We start from the raw sequence: 20,748 nt of genomic DNA on the forward strand, positions 1-20,748 counted from the left end.
AAAAATGTATTTGTTTATGAAAGCCATGATTTAAAACATTTTTAAAAAGCCCTCCTGGGAACATAACCTGGGGAGAAATGTGGTGAGAGGGCAAGACTCGGCCACCCACGGGCATGTCACAAGATGTGCCCCGGCTCTCTGGGGTGAACTCTGCTCTGACTTCAGGCCAGAGGTGTCTGCCCCAGCAGTGCCCTGACAGCTGAGTGGTCGGAAGTCCCTGGCTGGAGAGAATTCATTTGGAACCTTTCTTCTTTTTCTTATTTTTCACTGGTGTTTCTTTCAGCGTAGCGTCCACTGCTACCTCTACCGGCTTTGCAGCTTTTTTTTTTTTCCTCTTATCTTTTTGGGCTTCAGGGTGAAATCCTGGCCATTAAAGGCCTCAGAACTCTCTTCCCAGCAGGGGCCTCTGTGCTGTCCCTCTGCCCGTGCTCTTTTTCTCCTTGGATGCCGGCTTCTGGACCTTGTATCTCTTAGGCTTTCCCGCTTTAGGCCACTTGGCCTTAGGCTGGGTTGGGGGGTAACTCTCCCCATTTTTACCTGTTGCCTCTTTGCTTCTTTTCTTTCCCCTTTTGCATTCCACTTGGGTCTTGGAAATGTCAGGCCCTGGAGCTGCGACCTGGGGCTTGTTCTTCAGTGCTGCCATTCGCTTGGCAAAACGCTCCTGGGTGGTGAAGGCATGGGTTGTCATTGTGGTTCCGTTCTGTCTGGAGTGGAGGGTCTGGAATTACCCTTGGGAGTCTTCTTACTCTGTTTTTTCCCAAAAATGTAGTCAAGATCTGTTTTGCTCCGAGATGATAGATCCTTTCCTTTTGTAAATTTCCTATGATGAACACAGTTTTTGAAGATTTTGGACTTTTCTTTAAGACTAAAATTTTTTTTTTTTTTTTGAGACGGAGTCTTGCTCTTTCACCCAGGCTGGAGTGCAGTGGCGCGATCTCGGCTCACTGCAAGCTCCACCTCCCGGGTTCACGCCATTCTCCTGCCTCAGCCTCTCCGAGTAGCTGGGACTACAGGCGCCCGCCACCACGCCCGGCTAATTTTTTGTATTTTTAGTAGAGACGGGGTTTCACCGTGGTCTCGATCTCCTGACCTCGTGATCCGCCTGCCTCGGCCTCCCAAAGTGCTGGGATTACAAGCGTGAGCCACCGCGCCCGGCCAAATATTTCTTTTTCTTGTTGTCTAAGGAGTCTGCTGTTTCCTGCCTCTGGCAAGTGTTCAGTTCTGCCAGAAGCCGGTTAAAATCATCTTGATGGGCAATCCAGTTGGCTTCATTATTGATTGCAGCTTGAAGTCCCAGGTCGTTCTTTTTAACTTGAACTTTAATATGATCTGGGCCTCCTTGCTCCTGAACCCCTAAACCCCTTCCTTTAGACCACTCCATCTTCTCTAGTATCCTCTGGCCAAACTTAGAATCAGCATTACTCTAGGCAGTGTTTTGAGCATTCACAGCCCACTTCTGCTTCTGCTGCTGCTCAGCCAGCATCAACATGTCGTGGAGTGTGTGACACCACGACCTCCAGACCTGAAGGACTTCGGCCACTGGGTGGGCAGCAAGATCTGGGACAATCTGGACAGACGGGACTCCCTTGCCAGGTGGACAGCAGCCCAGAGACTATGTTCTTAATTCCTAGGTGAACTGGTTCCCTTATTTCACTGAATCCTTCTAACAACCTTAGGGGTAGGTGCCCTTTAGGTTGAAGCATATGAAATTGCTAATATTTATCCATTTTAACTTAATGCACAAACAGCACTTTCATCTGCTACAACCACATAGCATTCCTATTTTATATTTTATTTTATTTTATTTTATTTTATTTTATTTTATTTGAGACAGGGTCTCGCTCTGTCTCCCAGGCGGCAGCACAGTGGTGTGATCATAGCTTACTGCAGCCTGGAATGCCTGGGCTCAAGCAATGCTCCTGTCTCAGCGTCTTGAGTAGAGGGATTACAGGCTCAAGCCATGATGCCCAGCTTATCCCCATTTTAATAAGTGGAAACAGTAGCTCACATTGTCAAGTAACTCGCCCAAGGTCAAGTTGTGTGGAATGGAGCCAGGATTCAAATTCAGGGCCGGTGGATTTCACAGCCCATCCTTGCCATTACTGTATATCACAGTAGTATATTTTCTCATTACCCTTGTGATCTAATCTCTTTGTCCTCATTCTTTGCACTCAAACCACTAGGCAACCAGTGTCTTTGTACTCCCCAGATTCAAACTACTTTTGGGTAAGTACCTGTTGTTCTATTACCACTTCCAATCATGTTTAGCTTCAAATTTTATTGTCACTTCCTTTTCCATTGACTCTTAGACCTTAATGGCTCATGCTAATACATTTTGATTCTCTTCTGCTTCTCAAATTGTTTAATAAATTTTCCTTACAAGTAAAGTATCATATACTATGTGAGCTCTAGATGAAGGTAATTGGGGTACTTAGTGATTTCTGCAAGAAGCAGAAGTCCTATTTAAACTGTTGATGAAGAAGACACAGTATATCCTTATTAAAAGGCTATAAGTAGTTTTGCTTTGATATTTTCCTCTATGACTTGTTTGGCTCTCATATAAATTATTGAATAGCTGTCAATATTTCCAATTCCTATTGAACATTTTCCTCTGGGACCCAGCCTCACAATGGATACTAAGTTCTGGCTGAAGTGCAGATTCTTATTCTAATTAGGTTAATGGAGTATATGTTTTGTGAACAGGAAGTTCTTTACTGTAGAATAGCCATCAAAAATTCCCTGTGGGACCCAAGGACAAAAGAGATCAATATTTTACTGGCAGAAAATTTCACTAGAGGAAACTTCCTTTCTGTGTCTGTTGTTTTTTCTGTGGTCCTTCATTAGATAGCCTGACCCAATGGGGTTATAGACTTTGGGATGGGTATTACTCTCAGCATAAAGGAAGAAGTAAAGAAGAAACAAATCTGTTTTAACTTTTCTTAGAAGGAAACATCACAAAACAGCTCTTGGAAAGGACATGGGTATTAGTTTTTTCCATAAGCACATCATGTTAAATCCTGTCATCTGCATTCACGGACATTCATATTTATACAGAGCTTTCTGCAGTATAAGTCCAATAAATAATACATCTCTTCTACTTCACTAATTCTGAGGTAAGTTTACAATTATAACAACTAGGCAATGGATTCATGTTTTAAGCGAAGGGCACATTTTAGGCTTGCTAGGGTGACCAATTGTGGTAGTTTTTCCATATCCGTCCTGGTTTCAGCACTGAAAGTCCCTTGTCTTGGGAAACTCCTTAGTCCCAGGTGAACTGTGACAGTTGACCACTGTAGGTTTGGATATCAGGGGAACCAGCCCCCGATATTTCAACATAGATTCTTTTCTATTTTCTCTAAGTGTTGGCCGGTCTGATAAATAAAGAGAAAGAGTACAAAAGAGAGAAATTTTAAAGCTGGGTGTCTGGGGGAGACATCACATGTTGGCAGGCTCTGTGATGCTCCCTGAGCCACAAAACCAGCAAGTTTTTATTAGAAATTTTCCAAGAGGAGGGAGTGTATGAATAGGGTGGGGGCCACAGAGATCACATGCTTCATAGGCCAATAAAAGATCACAAGGCAGAAGGTCAGAGCGAGATCACAAGGTCAGGGCAAAACTAGAATTGCTAATGAAGGTCCATGTCCCGTTGGGCACACATTGTCATTGATAAACATCTTAGCAGGAAACAAGTTTCAAGAGCAGAGAACCAGTCTGACTAGAATTCTCCAGGCTGGAATTTCCTAATCCTAGCAAGCCTGGGGGTACTGCAGGAGACCAGGGCGTGTTTCATCCCTTATCGCAACTGCATAAGGCAGACACTCCCAGAGGGGCCATTTCAGAGACCTACCCCTGGGAATGCATTCTCTTTCTCAGGGCTGTTCCTTGCTGAGAAAAAGAATTCAGCAATATTTCTCCTATTTGCTTTTGTAAGAAGAGAAATATGACTCTGTTCTGTCCGGCCCCACAGGCAGTCAGGCCCAATGGTTATCTCCCTTGTTCCCTGAAAATTGCAGCCATCCTGTTCCTTTTGGGTGCCCAGATTTCATATTGTTCAAACACACATGCTGTACAAGCAATTTGTGCAGATAATGCAATCATCACAGGATCCTGAGGTGACATGCATCCTCAGTTTACAAAGATGATGGGATTAAGAGATTAAAGTAAAGACAGGCATAGGAAATTGTAAGAGTGTTGATTGGGGAAGTGAAAAATGTCCATGAAATCTTTACAATTTATGTTCAGAGATTGCAGTAAATACAGGGGTAAGAAATTATAAAAGTATTAATTTGGGGAACTAATAAATGTCCATGAAATCTTCACAACTTATGTTCTTCTGCCATGGCTTCAGCCCGTCCCTCTGTTCGGGGTCCCTGACTTCCCACAACATTTGGACAAATCCACCACGTGGTCTGATCAAAATTTTCTCTTTGTGTCAAATAGTAACGACAACAACAAAAACCCCACAAAACCCCAGTGCTTTCAACTCATATTTCCTTAATTAGAAACAGTCAAAGACACTGATTTCAAGTTGCAAGGAGCACAGCCAGATTTATTTACATGCTTGATTTCATGTTTATTTTTCTTGTAACCTGAGGCTGAATGGTAGAAGTAAACATTCTCAGATCAAAATGGATTGAGTTGGGTCTACATTTTGAACATCAGGTATCTGAAGAGATTCCATATCTGTAGCAAGAGATTGTTTATTTTTACCATCTCCTCATTGCTTAGAAATAGGACTTACGATGACTCAAGCATCTTTACATTTGCAGGACCACAGTACCATGAGAGGAGATTCAACTCTCGGCTTCATTATTCTCATTTTGGTTGATTTCATTTACAGTTTATTGACCCACTGCACCATGCATCTTTTACTCCCCCTCTGGGAAGAAGTAGAAAACTGCATCAGTTTCTAGGACATTCCATATCAAAGAGACACAGTGAAAACTGGCAGCAAGTGGCACTGCCATTGAGTGACTTCTCCCTCAACCATCTCTGCTATGTGGTGCAATTTAAGGTGGATGAATGGCATACTCTGGGCTCCAGGCCAGCTAACTGGCCCTGGGGGAAATCATTCACACCCACGCTGATGCACACACCCTTTAAACTCTCTTTCCTGCCTTGCAGCCCTCCAGATGAAATCCTTATACTCCAGGAAGCAGCAGGTCCTTTCATTGCTGTCTCTGGGCTACAGGAATCAAAGAGCAAAATGAATGTTTTCTTCTGAGAACTGGCACTGAATAGAAGGAAGGAAATGCCTACTCCAATTCAAGCATGTTTTAATCTCTGGAGAGGTGGGTACTGGGGAGGGGCAATACTGGCTGAGGAATCAGTGGGAAAGTCATAAATTTTGTTTCTTATCCCAGCAACTAAAATTCTTCCTTTAGCGTGCCACCCACTCTTTTTCTCCTAAAAGGATTTGGATAATGAACAATCACTTTCTAAATTCTCAAGTTCAAAAATCTCTCAGTGGAGGAAGAAAAGGGAGTTTTTGAGTAAATCTCCAAAGGCTAGATGATTCATTGAAAAACATGCTCAGAAATTTCAAGATTCACACACACCTCATGAATATACCATCTGAATCTAATCTGAAGAATCTGGCACTAAAACAAATCAACAGTTCCTTACCTCTTCCTCTCTTTGACACTTGTAATATCTAACAAGGCCAACTCATTTAATTTTTTTTAAAAAACAATTATCTCTCATTCAAAGATAGAGATGAATAATAAACACTAGTGTGATCGACTCCCCAAAAGTCTGACCCACAGTCAGACAAAAACAGATTGGTTGTGGTGTGGGGGGGATTCTACATGTCAAGTGACATGGACTCATCACAACGTCAGTGTCCCGGAAAACTTAAAAAAAAAAAACTGATGGTGCTGGTGGCTGTTCTAAAGTAAATGAGATTTAAGAGACATGACAAGCAAATAGAATGTAGAAACTTGGAGCTTAATTCTTAATTGTGATAGTAGATTATAAAGGAGAATGCCTTTGTTCTTAGGTGCTACATGCTGAAGTATTTAAAGACAAAATGTCTTGACATGTTCAGCTTATTTTTGAAAGTTATCATCAATGAGAGACAGAGATAGACAAAAGAAAAGGAGGCAAACGTTAAACAAACAAACAAATGCTGGGCTAAATATTGATTTGGAGCTCGCACCGGAAAAATTCCCTGTTGCTTGTTCAAGTCCAGGCAAATCTATGAGTTCACCAATTGGCTTCAGAGTATAAATTGGACTATTCTGACATGTTCTAAAGATCTATCGTTAGCCTGGCTTCCATTCAAGTTTTAGCTAACAGGAAGCACTTGATTCTCTGAAGAGGTGTGTCAGAGCAGAATTTCTTACAGATGTTCCTTACAGACATTTTCCAAATTTGTTTCTCTCAATTAATTTTTCAATCAATTTCTACACCCACTTCATTAGATTTTAAATTTAATTTGCAAGTAAAATGGCATTTTCATTTTCTTGAGTAACTGTGTCCCTTCTATTCCCTCCCATTCCCATTTCTAGAATCTCAATTATGTTATGATATGTCCCACAATAATTGCATTATAAAATGTCATGAACCATGATTATAGGGAGGCTATTCAGAAAAAATTCCCTCACTATCTATTCACACTAAAGCCTTGATTCATAAATTTGAAAAAAAAATTCCATGGTTATATGAGCCAGTGGAGAATCTTTGTGTTTTAATAGGTCAGATAGCCCAGGGTATTGGACCTGCTCATATATGGGAGTTTTTGAACATGATTTTAAAATAAGTCTTTGGGGCCTCTTTTAACAATATCAAAAGTAGTTTGAAGGAAATTTACTTTTTTTAAAAAAAGAATCCTCATTGCAAATTTGACCATTTTATTCTTTTGTTGGGTCATCGTTTTTGAACATCTGGCAGTCAGCACATGGGTGCAAAAGGCCCGTTTTCAGCAGTTCCTTGGAAAGATCAGTAACCTAAAAATTTGGCCCCAATTCTTTGATATCTTTGAAAGACTAACCTCTCTGTCCATTACTTACTCTTTTCGTTCCACTTGTACTCGAAGTTTCAAATTTTTTTTCTCAAAAGCATTCTGTAATTCAAGTCATTCCAATAGAAGCTTTAGTAATGCTATGCTGGGCATTGTGTGGGGCAATGCAGGGGAGACATGGAGTAGTAGAATGTGGCCTCCTGGTTTGTAAGGAGAATGTGACCCTGCAGGAAATAGAAGACACATGTGCTAAGTACTCTTATGTAGTGTATGGAATATTCCACATGGGAGTTGTAAACAGTGGGTTCTTTACCCATGACTCCAGCACAATTAGAAGCTCTTTCCTCATTATTAAAGTGTCCATCTTCCTCATCCTCCAACATCCAGAGTCAGGCAACTACCTACTCTATTAGGGTTAGTTGGGTTACCAGTCTAGAGTGAATTTCTTGAGTCAAAGTCAGTGACATTCATTTTATACCTTTAGCATCCATCAGCATTTTTGGTATATAGGAAGGCCTTGAAAATTATTGTAGCATAGAATGGGTGGCTGGCTGGATGATGAATGGTTATCCCAAAAGCTGACGTCTCTACATACTTCCATAATTAGACCGATACAAGCTTCAGGGTTTGGAGACCTTTGGTTTCAATCTCTTACCAATATTGCTTTAGGAACCCAGGATGAAATCATCATGGTGAGAAAAATGACAAGGAATTAGATTCTCTCATGTATATATCTGCTATCTTTTCTTTTGTAACAAACTGAAAAAATACAAGAGCATATCTTCATCTCTACTACCATGATCTTAGATATTAGCTTCTGTACCTCCACTCACTACTTGCTCAATCTCTGGCCCAGTTTTATCATTTTATCACCAATTCCCTCAGGGACCAACTGTATCCTAGGTCAATAATTCAATTCTGGGACAACAGAGGTCCTTGCTCCTCTCTTCAGGTTAATGAGAAGGTTGTAACACAGTCACTCATTAGTAAGTAGAAATAAAGTCTAGGTTTAATGGACACACTACTTCCAGTGATAAAAAGTAATCCTTGAAATATTTTTAAAATATAAAGAGCTTCGGCTGGGCGTGGTGGCTCACACCTCTAATCCCAGCACTTTGGGAGGCCGAGGTGGGTGGATCACTAGGTCAGGAGTTCGAGGCCAGCCTGACCAACATGGTGAAACCCCGTCTCTACTAAAAATACAAAAATTAGCCAGGTGTGGTGGTGCGTGCCTGTAATCCCAGTTATTCAGGAGGCTGAGGCAGGATAATCACTTGAACCCAGGAGGCAGAGGTTGCAGTGAGCTGAGATTGTGCCACTGCACTCCAGCCTGGGTGACAGAGTGAGTTTCTGTCTCAAACAAACAAACAAAAAAACAAAGAAACCCCAAATATATATATATATATATATATATATATATATATATATATACACACACATATATATACACATATATGTATATATATATATATATGTATACATATGTATATATATATATACATATGTATATATATATACGTATATATATAAAGATCTTTGAGTCCGTCTGATTACTTCCACAGGATGGGTAAAGGTTAACTCACTTTCAAACCACTTGGATTAATAGTAGCACTATTTGTATAATATAAAGCCAGCTTCAAATAAATATCAAGAGGTTAATTCTATTAAATAACTTCTAAATTTTGTTACTTAGTACAATCAGTAAATGGTAAACGAAGTAAGGAAAAATACTTTTTCTTGAGTAAATGTTAAGCAAATGGTGGTATACATATAAACCCCACTGGTGACTTCTGCCTCTTTTTAGTATTATCATTGTGATGATTTGAGTTGCGACTACATGCCAGAATGATAAGTGCTTTACACATATTCTCTCTAATCCTCACAGTACTATAAATTAGGCTCTATTTTCCCTAATTCACAGATGAGAAAACTAAGTTTCAGAGGTTAAATAACTTGTCTTGGATCACACATGTAGGAAAAGCCTCCTGGAAACCAAATTTCACTATATGAGTTAATAAAATTAATGTCTGACATTGACCTAATCAAGGAATTTAGTGGTAGAACATGCTTGACAAGTGATAGAGTAGGTCCCATGTAAAACCAGAAAGTAGAAGAGGTCTGACTTCAGCACTTTCAGCCTTTTGATAATGTTCAGTACAGGATTGGGCCACCATTCTTTTCCTCTTTCCTCCACAGTCTTGTCTTAATGAAAATCACAAGAACAGAGCTATATAACTCAGTGAACTTAAGTTTTGTTATTTCTCTTAGGGAGATCAGAAGTTTTAGCCTCCCTCTAATTGTTAATAAAATGTTTTAACCATGTTATGAGGTGTAAGTTAGTAAGAGACAGGTATATTTTGAAGGGCCTTCCTTTTGCACACGAAATTCACAAAGATACAAATTTGTGAATTTCATGTGCAAAATTGGCTGCATAGTCATCTGTGTATTAATCATTCTGTAGATAATCATTCATTGAAGATATATTTATGAGTACCTTCAGTATGTCAAGCCCTATCTAGTTGCAAGACAGACTACACAATTTGCAGGTCTCAGTTCTAAATTAAAATATGGAGTTCCTTGTTCCAAAATTAAGAATTTTAGGACGGCGACAGCAGAGCATTAAACGAGGCATACAGCCCTTCTAAGCTCTTCTATGTAACTGTGTAGCTCACACATCCATGAAGCTGACCGTTGCTGGGTGCTCATCATATAATGGTGGTAGAAACTGTTTATCCCCTCATGTAATTCATAGTCTATTAAGGGAGACAGATTGTAAACCAATAATCACATTAAACAATTTGATTATTTGATAAAAATAAAAACATACTAGTAATTATATACCAAAATAATTACTCCAAAGGGAAAGAGTGAAGTTCCAGAAGATAGTTTATCAAAGAAAGATATCTAGGTTTATGCTCAGAGAAAGCTTTCAGGAGAAGTAATGTTTAAAGGATAGGGAGAAATAAACTAGGTGATGAGGGGAGGGAGGTGCCCTCCAGAGCAAGAGAGTATTTTATCAGAACATGCTCAGGTACTGTGGGGCAGGGTGTAGCATGTCAGAGAACTGAAGGAAGGTTGTGTATGGAGAATAAAGGGGGAGTGTGGTGGGAACCCAGATCAAAGAGATAGACACACCCAGACACTGAGCAAAACCTAGCCTTGTAGGCTTGTGTAAGGATTTCAGTCTTTATCTCAGGGACAATGGGAATCCACTAAAGAGTTTTAACCAGGGGGCCGAGAGTAAAGGATCTGAGGCTGAAAGGGGGACAGAGTGGATACAGAGCCACCATTTAGGAGGCTGCTGTGGCAGTTGGGCTAGAGATAATATTGGCTTAGCCTGGGATAATGGCCAAAGTGGTGGGAGATGTAGGGAGTTCTTTGGGCAGGCACATACAGAAAGGAAGGAAAAACAGAAGGCTTGGAGAATTTCTGGATGAACTTGTATGAGTATGATGCTGGCAGAGGAAGTTTAAAATGAGGGCCCAAATCACATTTTGCTTGGCCTTGCCCATCCTAGAAACTAATTAGAAAAATGAGATAAATAAATATTTTGAAGTATGAGAAAGAACAAAACACTTTCCTTTTCTACAAACCCATCTCACTTTGAAGTGGAGAAAAATCAGTGATTTTGTTTAGTCCCTTGAGTAATGAGAGCTGTGGGTGGTCACAGTTAAAGGTCTGAAGCCTCCTCTAACTCTACAGGAGCTGGATTGTACTAAAATGTCAGATAAGTCTGGAGGGGAAATGAATCAGTAGAACAGCTGAAATGCAGAATTCTTGCGTGTTCTCCCTTACCTAAGGGACAGCCAAGGCTTTGCAACCGTTAACTTTCCTTGAAAAGGAATTCAGACTGCCTCTGAGAGATCTGCAGAGCTGTGAAGGCTGAAATGCAAGTTATTCTTGCAAAGGTCTTTAAGTAAAACTGGCTGCTAAACAACAACAACAACAAAACTACCCTTCCCTTGACATAGTCAACTTAAAAAATTGTAATGGAGCCTTCTTAGCTTTTAAATTGAGGAACAAGTGGGTAAGAACAAACCAGAATTGAGCCAAGATGGCCGAATAGGAACAGCTCCGGTCTACAGCTCCCAGCCTGAGCGACACAGAAGATGGGTGATTTCTGCATTTCTGTTTCAGGTACCGGTTTCATTTCACTAGGGAGTGCCAAACAGTGGGTGCAGGACAGTCAGTGAAGCGCACTGTGTGCGAGCCAAAGCAGGGCGAGGCATTGCCTCACTCGGGAAGCGCAAGGGGTCAGGGAGTTCCCTTTCCTAGTCAAAGAAAGGGGTAACAGATGGCACCTGGAATATCGGGTCAGTCCCACCCTAATACTGTGCTTTTCCAATGGGCCTGGAAAATGGCACACTAGGAGATTGTGTCCCGCACCTGACTCGGAGAGTCCTATGCCCACGGAGTCTCGCTGATTGCTAGCACAGCAGTCTGAGATCAAGCTGCAAGGCGGCAGCGAGGCTGGGGGAGGGGCGCCCGCCATTGCCCAGGCTTGCTTAGGTAAACAAAGCAGCCAGGAAGCTCGAACTGGGTGGAGCCCACCACAGCTCAAGGAGGCCTGCCTGCCTCTGTAGGCTCCACCTCTGGGGACAGGGCACAGACAAACAAAAAGTCAGCAGGAACCTCCACAGGCTTAAATGTCCCTGTCTGACTGACAGCTTTGAAGAGAGTAGTGGTTCTCCCAGCACGCAGCTGGAGATCTGAGAACGGACAGACTGCCTCCTAAAGTGGGTCCCTCACCCCTGAGCAGCCTAACTGGGAGGCACCACCCCCAGTAGGGACAGACTGACACCTCACTCGGCCAGGTACTCCTCTGAGACAAAACTTCCAGAGGAACTATCAGACAGCTGAATTTGTGGTCTCACGAAAATCCTCTGTTCTGCAGCCACCGCTGTGACACCCAGCCTATCAGGGTCTGGAGTGGACCTCTAGTAAACTCCAACAGACCTGCAGCTGAGGGTCCTGTCTGGTAGAAGGAAAACTAACAAACAGAAAGGACATCCACACCAAAAACCCATCTGTACATCACCATCATCAAAGACCAAAAGTAGATAAAACCACAAAGATGGGGAAAAAACAGAGGAGAAAAACTGGAAACTCTAAAAAGCAGAGCACCTCTCCTCCTCCAAAGGAACGCAGTTCCTCACCAGCAACGGAACAAAGCTGGATGGAGGATGACTTTGACGAGTTGAGAGGAGAAGGCTTCAGATGATCAAACTACTCTGAGCTACAGGAGGAAATTCAAAACAATAGCAAAGAAGTTAAAAACTTTGAAAAAAAATTAGAAGAATGGATAACTAGAATAACCAATGGAGAGAAGAGCTTAAAGGAGCTGATGGAGCTGAAAGCCAAGTTTCGAGAACTACGTGAAGATTGCAGAAGCCTCAGTAGCAGATGCGATCAACTGGAAGAAAGGGTATCGCTGATGGAAGATGAAATGAATGAAATGAAGCAAGAAGGGAAGTTTAGAGAAAAAAGAATAAAAAGAAATGAACAAAGCCTCCAAGAAATTTGGGACTATGTGAAAAGACCAAACCTACGTCTGATTGGTGTACCTGAAAATGACAGGGAGAATGGAACCAAGTTGGAAAACACACTGCAAGATATTATCCAGGAGAACTTCCCCAATCTAGCAAGGCAGGCCAACATTCAGATTCAGGAAATACAGAGAATGCCACAAAGATACTCCTCAAGAAGAGCAACTCCAAGACACATAATTGTCAGATTCACCAAAGTTGAAATGAAGGAAAAAATGTTAAGGGCAGCCAGAGAGAAAGGTCGGGTTACCCACAAAGGGAAGCCCATCAGACTAACAGCTGATCTCTCAGCAGAAACTCTACAAGCCAGAAGAGAGTGGGGGCCGATATTCAACATTCTTAAAGAAAACAATTTTCAACCCGGAATTTCATATCCAGCCAAACTAAGCTTCATAAGTGAAGGAGAAATAAAATACTTTGCAGACAAGCAAATTCTGAGTGATTTTGTCACCACCAGGCCTGCCCTAAAAGAGCTCCTGAAGGGAAGCACTAAACATGGAAAGGAACAACCGGTACCAGCCACTGCAAAAACATGCCAAATTGTAAAGACCATCAAGGCTAGGAAGAAACCGCATCAACTAACAAGCAAAATAACCAACTAACATCATAATGACAGGATCAGATTCACACATAACAATATTAACGTTAAATGTAAATGGGCTAAATGCTCCAATTAAAAAACATAGACTGGCAAACTGGATAAGGAGTCAGGACCCATCAGTGTGCTGTATTCAGGAAACCCATCTCATGTGCAGAGACACACATAGACTCAAAATAAAGGGATGGAGGAAGATCTATCAAGCAAATGGAAAACAAAAAAAGGCAGGGGTTGCAATCCTAGTCTCTGATAAAATAGACTTTAAACCAACAAAGATCAAAAGAGACAAAGAAGGCCATTACATAATGGTAAAGGGATCAATTCAACAAGAAGAGCTAACGATCCTAAATATATATGCACCTAACACAGGAGCACCCAGATTCATAAAGCAAGTCCTGAGTGACCTACAAAGGGACTTAAACTCCCACACAATAATAATGGGAGATTTTAACACCCCACTGTCAACATTAGACAGATCAACGAGACAGAAAGTTAACAAGGATATCCAGGAATTGAACTCAGCTCTGCACAAAGTGGACCTAATAGACATCTACAGAACTCTCCACCCCAAATCAACAGAATATACATTTTTTTCAGCACCACACCACACCTATTCCAAAATCGACCACATAGTTGGAAGTAAAGCTCTCCTCAGCAAATGTAAAAGAATAGAAATTATAACAAACTGTCTCTCAGACCACAATGCAATCAAACTAGAACTCAGGATTAAGAAACTCACTCAAAACCGCTCAACTACATGGACACTGAACAACCTGCTCCTGAATGACTATTGGGAACATAATGAAATGAAGGCAGAAATAAAGATGTTCTTTGAAACCAACAAGAACAAAGACACAACATACCAGAATCTCTGGGACACGTTCAAAGCAGTGTGTAGAGGGAAATTTATAGCACTAAATGCCCACAAGAGAAAGCAGGAAAGATCCAAAATTGACACCCTAACATCACAATTAAAAGAACTAGAAAAGCAAGAGCAAACACATTCAAAAGCTAGCAGAAGACTAGAAATAACTAAAATCAGAGCAGAACTGAAGGAAATAGAGACACAAAAAACCCTTCACAAAATTAATGAATCTAGGAGCTGGTTTTTTGAAAAGATCAACAAAATTGATAGACCACTAGCAAGACTAATAAAGAAGAAAAGAGAGAAGAATCAAATAGATGCAATAAAAAATGAAAAAGGGGATATCACCACCGATCCCACAGAAATACAATCTACCATCAGAGAATACTACAAACACCTCTATGCAAATAAACTAGAAAATCTAGAAGAAATGGATAAATTCCTCGACAAATACACCCTCCCAAGACTAAACCAGGAAGAAGTTGAATCTCTGAATAGACCAATAACAGGTTCTGAAATTGTGGCAATAATCAATAGCTTACCAACCAAAAAGAGTCCAGGACTTGATGGATTCACAGCTGAATTCTACCAGAGGTACAAGGAGGAACTGGTACCATTCCTTCTGAAACTATTCCAATCGATAGAAAAAGAGGGAATCCTCCCTAACACATTTTATGAAGCCAGCATTGTCCTGATACCAAAGCCTGGCAGAGACATGACCAAAAAAGAGAATTTCAGACCAATATCCTTGATGAATATTGATGCAAAAATCCTCAGTAAAATACTGGCAAAACGAATCCAGCAGCACATCAAAAAGCTTATCCACCATGATCAAGTGGGCTTCATCCCTGGGATGCAAGGCTGGTTCAACATACACAAATCAATAAATGTAATCCAGCATATAAACAGAACCAAAGACAAAAACCACATGATTATCTCAATAGATGCAGAAAAGGCCTTTGAGAAAATTCAACAACCCTTCATGCTAAAAACTCTCAATAAATTAGGTATTGATAGGACGTATCTCAAAATAATAAGAGCTATCTATGACAAACCCACAGCCAATATCATACTGAATGGGCAAAAACTGGAAGCATTCCCTCTGAAAACTGGCACAAGACAGGGATGCCATCTCTCATCCCTCCTATTCAACATAGTGCTGGAAGTTCTGGCCAGCGCAATCAGGCAGGAGAAGGAAATAAAGGGTATTCAATTAGGAAAAGAGGAAGTCAAATTGTCCCTGTTTGCAGATGACATGATTGTATATCTAGAAAATCCCATTGTCTCAGCCCAAAATCTCCTTAAGCCGATTAGCAACTTCAGCAAAGTCTCAGGATACAAAATCAATGTACAAAAATCACAAGCATTCTTGTACACCAATCACAGACAAACAGAGAGCCAAATCATGAGTGAACTCCCATTCACAATTGCTTCCAAGAGAATAAAATACCTAGGAATCCAACTTACAAGGGATGTGAAGGACCTCTTCAAGGAGAACTACAAACCACTGTTCAATGAAATAAAAGAGGATACAAACAAATGGAAGAACGTTCCATGCTCATGGGTTGGAAGAATCAATATCGTGAAAATGGCCATACTGCCCAAGGTAATTTAAAAATTCAATGCCATCCCCATCAAGCTACCAATGACTTTCTTCACAGAATTGGAAAAAACTACTTTAAAGTTCATATGGAACCAAAAAAGAGCCCGCATCGCCAAATCAATCCTAAGCCAAAAGAACAAAGCTGGAGGCATCACGCTACCTGACTTCAAACTATAGTACAAGGCTACAGTAACCAAAACAGCATGGTACTGGTACCACAACAGAGACATAGATCAATGGAACAGAACAGAGCCCTCAGAAATGATGCCACATATCTACAACTATCTGATCTTTGACAAACCTGACAAAAACAAGCAATGGGGAAAGGATTCCCTATTTAATAAATGGTGCTGGGAAAACTGGCTAGCCATATGTAGAAAGCTGAAACTGGATCCCTTCCTTACACCTTACACAAAAATTAATTCAAGATGGATTAAAGACTTAAATGTTAGACCTAAAACCATTAAAATCCTACAAGAAAACCTAGGCAATACCATTCAGGACATAGGCGTGGGCAAGGACTTCATGTCTAAAACACCAAAAGCAATGGCAACAAAAGCCAAAATTGACAAATGGGACTAATTAAACTAAAGAGCTTCTGCACAGCAAAAGAAACTACCATCAGAGTGAACAGGCAACCTACAGAATGGGAGAAAATTTTTGCAACCTACTCATCTGACAAAGGGCTAACATCCAGAATCTACAATGAACTCAAACAAATTTACAAGAAAAAACAAACAACTCCATCAAAAAGTGGGCAAAGGACATAAACAGACACTTCTCAAAAGAAGACATTTATGCAGCCAAAAAACACATGAAGAAATGCTCATCATCACTGGCCATCAGAGAAATGCAGATCAAAACCACAGTGAGATACCATCTCACACCAGTTAGAATGGCCATCATTAAAAAATCAGGAAACAACAGGTGCTGGAGAGGATGTGGAGAAATAGGAACACTTTTACACTGTTGGTGGGACTGTAAACTAGTTCAACCATTGTGGAAGTCAGTGTGGAGATTCCTCAGGGATCAGAACTAGAAATACCATTTGACCCAGCCATCCATTACTGGGTATATACCCAAAGGACTATAAATCATGCTGCTATAAAGACACATGCACACGTATGTTTATTGCGGCACTATTCACAATAGCAAAGAGTTGGAACCAACCCAAATGTCCAACAATGATAGATTGGATTAAGAAAATGTGGCACATATACAACATGGAATACTATGCAGCCATAAAAAATGATGAGTTCATGTCCTTTGTAGGGACATGGATGAAACTGGAAAACATCATTCTCAGTAAACTATCGCAAGGACAAAAAACCAAACACCACATGTTCTCACTCATAGGTGGGAATTGAACAATGAAACTCATGGACACAGGAAGGGGAACATCACACTCCAGGGACTGTTGTGGGGTTGGGGGAGGGGGGAGGGACAGCATTAGGAGATATACCTAATGCTAAATGACGAGTTAATGGGTGCAGGAAATCAACATGGCACATGGATACATATGTAACAAACCTGCACATTGTGCACATGTACCCTAAAACCTAAAGTATAATAAGAAAAAAAAAAAAGAACAAACCAGAATCAAATAGTATAGCAGTTCCTTCTTCCTTTTCTTTCAATGCCCTTACTTTCTCCCCACTATCCTGCCAGAACTCCTACATCTTTTTAGATGGTTTTGTTTTCTAGGGACTGAATTCATACTTTCCTGCTCAAGGGATCACTCAACTTGTTATTCTCCTTAAAGTAATTTTTACAAGACCATGTTTATCATATTAGGAATAAATGTGTTTGGAATTGGGGTGCTTTAAGCTCTCTGTTAATGCACAGTGCTTTTCGGCAGCTGGCTAACTCCTAGCAAACTTGACCTTACAAGAGGTCACCAGAATTAGGTACTAGGACTATGTAGCAGCCATGTACTAGGCACAGCTTATAAATACCTATTAAATTGAAACCCACCCAGTATTCAGTTAGTAGTATGGGTGATTTGGTGAATTAAATCTATAATGAAATCCTATCAAAATCTCTTCCTCCCCACTGATCTATCAGAATTGCTAAAGAGCTCAGCTAACAAGCCTGCGTGTGACAGTTCAGTGTTATGCACAATCTGCTTTCTTTGGTCTTACTGTTGCAGAGAAATGGCAGGAAGTTAGGTATAAGGATTAAAAATAGGAGCATATAGACCAAATGTAGGCTGTTGACCTTTAAAAAAACTGATGCCTAATCATACTAGAAGCATGTTATACAAGTATTTCTTTTATAAGTGAAACAGATCTGCATGAATGCTTTCTTTTCTTCCACATATACATAATTTAGTCATCTTAATTAGAGTTGTATGCTTTGGGGTTTGATTTTGAAAAAACCAGGATGTCTTTTTGTCTGTTCTCCCTGATGCCAAAAAATTGATTACAAATTTTATAAACTGGTTTTCCTCAGTGAGGAAATTTCTTGTCTAATTTTAGCACCCCCCCCAACCATTCCTAAAACCATCGTCCCATGGATCTCCATGAATCAAACTGCATATGTGCACATCTCTCATTTGCATCTTTTCCTGATATTCATAAAACCTCCCACAAGTGAAAGGAAGGAAAGTGATGCTCATTCATTGGTTTCCTGCCCACCATCAAGGTCTGGGATCATAAATAACGTCTGGGGCTCCACTTGCTGCAGAGACACAGTAGATGGCAGTGTGCAACACAGAAGTATGAGTTTCCCGACCGTCTCAGCCTTGGATGGGCAACTGACTGGGAGGAGGTTGAATTTCTGGGCACGGATGCTGTTTTTCCAGCCTAGTCAGAGAAAGAGGTTGCCCTCCTAGGAAATGCTTTTTCTGCATAAACTTGGTTTTGCTGATTCAGTCAACTGCAGTTATTTGGGTTACTATGGCACCAAAGAATGTTAAGCTTCTTTAAGCCTGAAAAATGTCTGTACTTCAAAACTCTACTTAAATGCATAAAATAATCTTTTGCTTATATGATATGCTAACCTCCTTGTGCTTCATATTTTATTAATTTTATTAAAACAAGATCACTCTGGATAACCCACAGATAAACACTCTGGACATTTCATAAGCACATGTTGGATATACCAGGTCTTGGTGGTTTGACTTTTCAGCATCATAGGTGGACTAATATGAGTACCCCCATATACTCTCAAAGACCACATTTAATTAGGTGACTGTGTTGGATATTTTAAAACATTTTTATATTTCTGCATAATATTTTCGCCAAAATTTAGTAGTAATTCCTCAATAGACTTAAAATATATTTAACCTTTTTTTATTATAGAAGGTACAGGCAACTGGGGTCATTTTGCTGAATATTAAAATTACTTTCTTAATATAATTACTTTCTTATTATAAGCAAATAAATCATTTCTAGTATGATACTCACTATTAAACATTAGCAAAGGAGACCTTACTCAGCACCAGTAACAAATATTTCTAAAAAGAGAATTACCCTAGAAGAAGAGGTCTCAGAGGAAAGGAGATACGTTGTGTACAAATCATGTACAGCACTTAATTACCTTGAGAGTTAATCATTTCAGCCCACACCCACACACATTTTCTCAAGCCTTCCCTCCTGGCCGGATTTGTGTCTTAGGATTAGGGGCTTTGCTCTGATCTCTGTTTCACAGTGTTTGGCCTGCATAGACTTTCCTACTTAGACTAATGTGCTCCATTGTGTTTGTCTTTCCAGACCTCTTGTTCATTTAGATTTCAGAGTTCTGTCCAATTCCATGGTCTCTTGGAATTCCCAGCTTTGGCTTTTCCTGGCCTGACTCATTCTGCTGGCATCCAAGGCTGGCCCAGTTAGGCTGAACGACTGGGCATTTTCAGAGTTGCCACCATTTGACTAGAGGTCGTGGAATTCCAAACTTGGGTTGTTGATTGCAGGGTTCTCCTTCCTCAGTGTCTGAGACACAGGCTTTTGGTGGTTGCCTTACCCCTTGTGTTAAATGCTGCTGTTTCTCAGGGCTCTGACTCTAGGCCCTCCTTTCTCACTCTGCACAGTTTTCCTGGGCTGTCTCAACTACTTTTCTGGCTCCCAGTTGCCATTCCACTTCCGTGCTGATCACTTCCAAGTTGTTGTCTGTAGCCTAGATCCTTTGCCTGACCTTCGGAACTGTAGGCCCTCACATCTATAGAGACACTGACATGTCTCACTGGCACTTCCATAAGACCAACATTTCACACTTTGTTTATCCCACATACTGTTCTTCCTGCTTATCCCTCTGATGTCAGCATCCATATCTGTGTCTAGGCCAGAAATCTGATATTCATTCTTGATTTCTTTTTGTTCCTCCAAAGAAAGACTAAGTCTTGTTGATTCTGGCTCCTAAATATATTGGGAAACTATTGAAATTTTTTTTCACCAGTTTCTTCTGCTGTTTCCTTCTATCAGGCCACCATCATCTTTTACTTGGATCTCTGCAACAGCCTTCTAAGTGATCTCCTTGACTTCAGCCTTGCTCCTTTGCAATCCACTTCCCATGCTGCCCCTGAATTATATCCCTTGAATGCTCATTTGACCATGTTTTTTCTTGCTTAAAAAAACCAAAAAACTCTTCTATGGCTTACTTCCCTTGCTCTGACTCCTTCTTCTCAGCCGTTAGGCCTCCACCTAGTCCACCTAGATTCCATTTTCTCTCTCTCTCTCTCTCTCTTTTTTTTTTTTTTTTGAGACAGAGTTTTGCTCTGTTGCCCAGGCTGGAGTGCAGTGGCCTGATCTTGATTCACTGCAACCTCCGCCTCCTGGGTTCAAGCGATTCTCCTGCCTCAGCCTCCTGAGTAGCTGGGACTACAGGCATGTGCCACCATGCCTGGCTAATTTCTGTATTTTTAGTAGAGATGGGGTTTCACCATGTTAGCCAGGCTGGTCTCAAACTCCTGACCTCAGGCAATCCACCTGCCTCAGCCTCCCAAAGTGCTGGAATTACAGGCGTGAGACACCGTATCCGGCTGATTCCATTTTCTCTTAATATCTATCCTGACCCTTTCAAGTTTGTGCGAAGCACTCTTTCATCTCCTGTATAGCACGATGTGCTTTCCTTACCATAACATTTACAGAACATGTTACATTTGCTAGTTTACTTGTCTCTAACCCTCACTAGTCTGCAAGTTCAGGAACTATACTTAGCTTGCTCATCTGTTTTATATCT

At 40.8% G+C, this 20,748-nt stretch overlaps 1 pseudogene; it reads right to left on the reverse strand.

The window, feature by feature from the left end:
* Nucleotides 1-232: 232 nt before the first annotated feature.
* LOC100603010 lies at nucleotides 233-1,489 on the reverse strand (annotated as a pseudogene).
* Nucleotides 1,490-20,748: the final 19,259 nt, after the last annotated feature.

This window comes from Nomascus leucogenys, chromosome 3 (assembly GCF_006542625.1).
Source record: "Nomascus leucogenys isolate Asia chromosome 3, Asia_NLE_v1, whole genome shotgun sequence".
NCBI classification, from domain to species: domain Eukaryota; kingdom Metazoa; phylum Chordata; class Mammalia; order Primates; family Hylobatidae; genus Nomascus; species Nomascus leucogenys.